Here is a 6405-nt window from a genome sequence, read left to right as displayed (position 1 = left end):
TTTATGTCGGCAACAACATCGGTACCAAGGGCGAGGGACGAAGAGAACCATTTTCCTGCTCGTCGAAACGAGGCGGACCAATAGGCAAAGTTCTCGTCCATCGGTGGTTACCGGAATATCATCGACAATAGTAACAGGGTCTTACTGACAGAATTGTACACCGAGGTGTTTACGTAAGCAGGAGAATACTACTGCTTAGATCATATAGATCACCAGAAAGGTTAAACCAAACAATGGAAAGGAAAATATGATTATCAGATTAAACAGAACCATGGAAAGGAAAATGTGTTTAAACACATATTTCAAGGGTATATCCTTCCCAAGGACAAGCAGAGCATGATACCCATGACAGGATATAATGTAGAAAACTCTTTTAGGTACGGGAGAGAATTTTCATGACATTACCCATACGGCGGTGTTTGGATAATTGAGCAGGAAACATTTAGCATTGGGCTTCAAATGTTCCTGTTGAAAATCGGAGTACCATAGACATGCTTCGAGATAGCATTGACATGGTCAACAGGTGAAGATCAGACTTTGGAAACAAAAAGGACCCATCAGGAACAACCTATAGAATAAGTCTTACAATTTCCTCACGGAAGAATGACTAACCTTGCCAAAAAGGAAACTATAACAATAGGTCCTCCGGCCAGGTGTGCTAGGCAGGACATCACCTTACCGGGTCATAAATAGACCAATGTTATAACTCTTGGAAATATGTCCCAACCATCATATCTGACCAAGATTCAGATCCGATTGGTGTCAGGATACCTCAGACTCAGGATGCCTGAGAAGAAAAGGTGCAACACGATTTGACGAGATGACATTGTGAGATTCTCGTAAATGATCTATGAAAGCGAGTTTCAAAACAAGAGTTCATCATTAAACCAAGGAGAGGATGAGAGTGTGGCTGATGAACTAAACGACAATTCATCGAGATTTCCAAAAGATAGATTTCCACAACTATGTGAACAAGGAGATAACATTAGCTAGATCGAATGACTTAATGATGTATGCTCGAGGAGAACATACACAGTTAAACATTGGTTGAAATGTGCACCCGAAATATGGGCTAGGTTGCACGATCAATGTTTAGACTGGTGATTCAATAACCGATAGGCTAAGAATGAACTATCGATCATTAATTTCAAAGCAATAGGGTTGCTAGAAGAGCAGAATCCAAATAGCACCGTGCACTTGTTGGTACCCCGGTTAGAACCAACACGGGGACCAAGAAAGAATGATGATGGGGAGAAGCATCACTATACTAAGAATTCTTAAGAGGTGGAGCAATCTCAAGACATTCCTGACATAAAAGATGGTAATACTCCAAGGTAAAGAAGAACTAAGGCTGGATAGCAAGGATCTCAAGGTACAACACAAAACACGAACAAGTTTGTGTTGAACGGAAGGCAATAAGGTGGTCAATGATAACACAAATCATCGGGGGCAAGGGTGGAATTTCTCATCATGAATTCAAGTGCTATCCTGGAAGAGCTCAGAATGCCGATGATGATCACGACACATTTGTCGAGAGATTTCATGAAGATGTAATCAATTGACGATGACATCAAGTCAAAGGAATGATGAAGCGAAAGGATATTGGAACCACGGTTACGACACAAATTCGAATCAAGCTTGCTGCTCAAGGTGAAAGGGTATTATGGCGAAGATCGACGTAAGCTTTGCTCACCGTCGAAAGTTGTGCTCCGGGAAGAAGGACCGGGTGGCACAGTTTAAAATTTAGCACGATAATGATATAGCCAATCAGGCTAGGAATGACGTGTTTGGGTACAAACTCGTAAGTAAAGAAGATTACTAAAGTTGTTGAACCGTAGTGCGGACTCGGTTCAGTTATCGGTGTCTTTGAGTGTTTAATAACTGAGAGCCCGTGAAAAATTGGAATCAGTGAGAATATTAGTTGATGAAGAACTCACAAGAAGTTATGTAGTTCCGTGGAATTCTCGAGATACTTGAGGGTACTACTCAAGGGAAGATCAGCATAGAAACTGAATTGGAGTGTAGACTTGCAATAACAGATACTTTAATCTTGTCATGATAGACGAGGCAATAGAATGGTTTCCTTCCAGATGTATTGAATAAGGTTAGAATGGTTGAAACCATAACTGCAAGGGATCCAATTTACTACACCGGAAAAATTATTCGAATGTTTAAATATTGCAAGAAGCTTTCATGATAAGTTCCACATCGTGTCCGTGGGCATGAACACAAATGTTCAAGGTCGACTCCCACTTCTGCAATGCATAACCTTTCATTCACTTCTCGCTTACGAAGAAGTTGTAGTGCTGAAACTTTATCTGGCGAAGCACCAGAAGAGTATGACTCGTGAAAACTTTCGGGTTCACACGAATTAGAGAAGGCTTCAACCCATAGGGGCATCTTGGGAACATATACCGCAAACTTCAGGAGTAAATAACACAAGCTCGAAAGGAGAGCATTGTTGACAAAGCATAGGATACAATTTACCAAAGGCATTATGTATCCGAGAAAAGACTCACAAAGTTATTGAATATGAAGGACGTCGTCGGATAAAATCCAACAAGGTTTTGATGGTCCATAAGGGATCTGGTGTGAGCATCGGTACTCAACCAGAAGAAAAAGCATGTAAGGAGATCAGATGATAGAAACAACTGACTACTTCAGAGCTCATTTGCAAAAGAATTATGAATTCCAAGACAAGGGATCAGAAGCAATGCTCTGATTAGGGATGGATAAGCTGAATAGCCTTAGGGGTACAAACGACGACGATTTGATTGGTCGAGATCCAGCTCATGTTAAAAATGATGTCTGAGCCGGAAGGATGAATTCTAGGATCTGATTGAGGATTGCGAGCATTCGCAACATATTGAATCAATGGACTCAAAAAGATAATGACAAAGGGTGCCAATAAGATTTCGAGACTTATGGGATTAATCATAATGCTAGTAAGCAAGAATTTCAAGAGCAATAGGCTCCTGAGGATTTTCGGAAGATCGAATAGTATTTTGAAGACTATTGTGAAATACATGAATCAACTAGGGATGAGTCGATACTCGGTAGGTGCGAGTAATTATCCGTATGGGTATTTCTGCGGCAAGGAACTACAAGGCAGTGGTACAAGGGATTCTTAAAAAGCCGGAGAGCAATTCGATGTATCTGGTAATAACAAGAGAAACTCAGAGTAATTGTATGAACAACAAGTGTATGTTGTTATCCATATGGATATATCGGTAGTAGGGAATTGAAAAGGCAGAGGGCACAAGGGTCTCGGGAATGATCGAAGAGTATCTTCAACATCTTCTAGTGCAGTCGGCGACCATCTGTGATAAAGGGCTCTCCGGGAGAAAGTATTTACGAGAACCTACAGTTAGTCTTTTTAGCAAAATCATTTAACCCGAATAGGAGAGAGATCAGAGTCCCAGAGTATAGACAAGGAGTAAAAGATCCTAATACCACCCATTGGCGACGTGGGCCCATAAGACACACAGCCATGTTAGTAAAAGTTTTGTAATGTCTAGACTCAACTTCGGTCAAGGAGTGTGGAAAGGGGGATTCCTACAGGCAGTTGGCTCTGATACCAACTTGATCACGGCCCAGTAGTATAGCATGGCAGATGGACAAGAATGTAGGGCCACTGATGGAAAACTAGCATCCTACACTAAGCAAGTAGGATTGCAGGTAAAGGTAACAACAGTAGTAGCAAGGACAGGCTATGCATCAGGATAGGATTAACGGAAAGCAGTAACATGCTACACTACTCTAATGCAAGCAGTATAGAGAAGAATAGGCGATATCTGATGATCAAGGGGGGGGGGGCTTGCCTGGTTGCTCTGGCAAGTAGGAGGGGTCGTCAACTCCGTAGTCGAACTGGGCAGCAGCAGCGTCAGTCTCGTAGTCTACCGGAGAGAAGAGGGGGAAGAAACAGTAAACACAATGCAAACATAAGCATGACGATGCGTGACATGACAATGAGCGGTGCTAGGTGTGCCCTAACGCGGCAGTAGGTGGTACCGGCGAAGGGGGGGAACATCCGGGAAAGTATTCCCGATGTTTCGCATTTTCGGACAAACGGACCAGAGGGGGAAAGTTCCATGTTCGCTATGCTAGGAACGTGTGGCTGACAAACGGACTACGTATTCGGATTCGTCTCGTCGTTCTGAGCAACTTTCATGTACAAAGTTTTTCCATCCGAGCTACGGTTTATTTTATATTAAATTTTAAAGATTTAAATTATTTTTAGAATTTAATAAATTAATTTAATTCGAAATTTAATTAATGCATCAACATGACGTCAGCAGTCAACGTTGACCGTTGACCTGGTCAACCTGACAGGTGGGTCCCACCTGTCAGGGGCTGTTAGCTAATTAACAGTAGTTATTTAGGTTAAATAAACATGATTAATTAAGTTAATTAATTCTCTAATCAATTGATTAATTAATTAATTATTTTTAGTTAATTATTTATTTATTTAATTCTCTTTTTTTATTTATAAAACGTTCTGGGCTGGGCCCCGTTTGTCATAGGGCCAAAGGCCTAACGGGGTGGACCGGTTAGCGGGCGCGGGCGTCGGCGCCCGACTGGGCGAGTGCCCAAATCGAAGGGGCGAAGCCGCCGGCCACGGGCACGGCGAGGCCGGCCGCCTGAGGCGGCAGTGGCGAGGCCAGGCAGCGCGCGGGCGCGGTGGGGTGACCAGGGGAGGCGCAATGCGAGGGAGGCACGGCGAGCGGTCGGGCGGCTACGAGCGAGTCGCGACGACGAGGACAGGGGCGGGGCGACGATGCACGGGACGCAGGCACGGGCGTGGTGACCGCTCGGAGCTCGCGGCCCCGGTCAGGAGCACGGGCGACGGGGACGGGGAGAGAGGGAGGTGCTCACGGGCGGTGTAGGGAAGTGGCAGCGGGCTTGAGGAGGAGGACGGGGACGACGGCGGTCCGGCGATGTTGGCGAGGTGGAGCTCATCGGGGAAGCGATCGGCGACGACAATTTGGGGCGGCGTTGAGGTCGTGCCCCGATCTAGTACTGGATCGGGGAGAGGGGTGAGGACGAGGAGGCGAGCGGCGGGCTCGAGGCGGCGATGGCGGGGCGAGGTGGCGCCGGCGATCCGGCGACGGCGACGACGCGAGTGAAGGGGTCGGGAAGACGAGCGGCTTCGGGTCGGGCAGCGCCTCGCGGAAGGAGAGGGGGCGTGGGGTCGAGGTGGTGGCGAGGGGCGACGGTGTGGTGCGCCGGTGGGGCGACGGGAGGGGCCAGCTCCGCGAGGGGGGGTGGCGGCGACGTCGAGGCGGCGATGGAGCGATGGGATCGGGGGTTGCCCCGATCCAGATCGGGGAAGGGCGAGAGGGAGGAGTGGGTGCGAGTGGGGCTAGGGTTTCTGTCGGGGTGAGGGGATAAGGGAGCGCCGGCTGGGCCGGTTCGGTGGGCCGTGGCCCAGGAGCGGCAGGGGGCCTCTCTCACTTTTCTTCCTTTTTTTAAAGACCTTTCTGTTTTCTTATTTTTATTATTTTATTTCTTTACTGTTTCCATCTCAACTTCCTTTTATTTTAGTTTTATAAAATGCCAAATGAGCACCTAAATTAGTATTACTAATTAGTCCACTGCCACAATTATTTTGGCACATTATTAAATTAGTTATATTATTATAACTTTATAAAAGGCATTAAATTAATTGTTTTTGCTGCTGTTTTAATTACTTTAGAGCCCTAAAACATTTTATCAAAGTTTGGTCTCTCCACCAATATATCCTATGAATTATTTGCCACAATAAGAACATTTTGGTTTTTATGTTTGAAAACATTTACTGTTTGCCTATATTTTAAATTTGAATTTGAATCGTTTTGAACTAACGCGAGTTTATCAACAGTAACCGTGGTGACGTGGCATCTTTAACAGAGGTTTACTGTAGCCTAATTATCCGGGCGTTACACCGCAGCGCCGCCATCGTCCGATCCGGTGATCTTAGAATTTCTCGCGGAGCGGCACGAGCAGGTTGACGATGCCTTCATCAAGGTAACGGCGTAGACGCCGCCATCGCCCGCCATGACCGGAGTCGGCTCGGTTTTTATCGGCGACTATGTCTCCCCAACTCGCCGCCGGTGCTAATAGTGGGATCCAAGATGCGTCACTACCAGCCTGACCAACCGCCTTCGGTGGAGAAGGCAGCCACCACCACCATGCCCGGGCCAAGAGACCCGGACGTCCTCGTGCCGCGAAGATTACCCAGGGGGGATCTCCTCTTGCCGTTGTCGAGACGAGGCGCAGCCGCAGTGGATCTCGATCTAAACCCCTCAGGCCCAGATCAAATCTCATCGCAGCCAAATCTCATCCGCCAACGGCCGCCGGAGATCTCCTGGCCACCGCCAACCCTCTTCACCACTATGAAAAATAAACTTACTTGCATAGCTAGAC

Source organism: Aegilops tauschii, chromosome 1, assembly GCF_002575655.3.
Source record: "Aegilops tauschii subsp. strangulata cultivar AL8/78 chromosome 1, Aet v6.0, whole genome shotgun sequence".
In the NCBI taxonomy this organism is placed as follows: Eukaryota; Viridiplantae; Streptophyta; class Magnoliopsida; order Poales; family Poaceae; genus Aegilops; species Aegilops tauschii.
The sequence above is the reverse complement of the archived record's forward strand: the minus strand, read 5'-3'. Positions refer to the sequence as shown.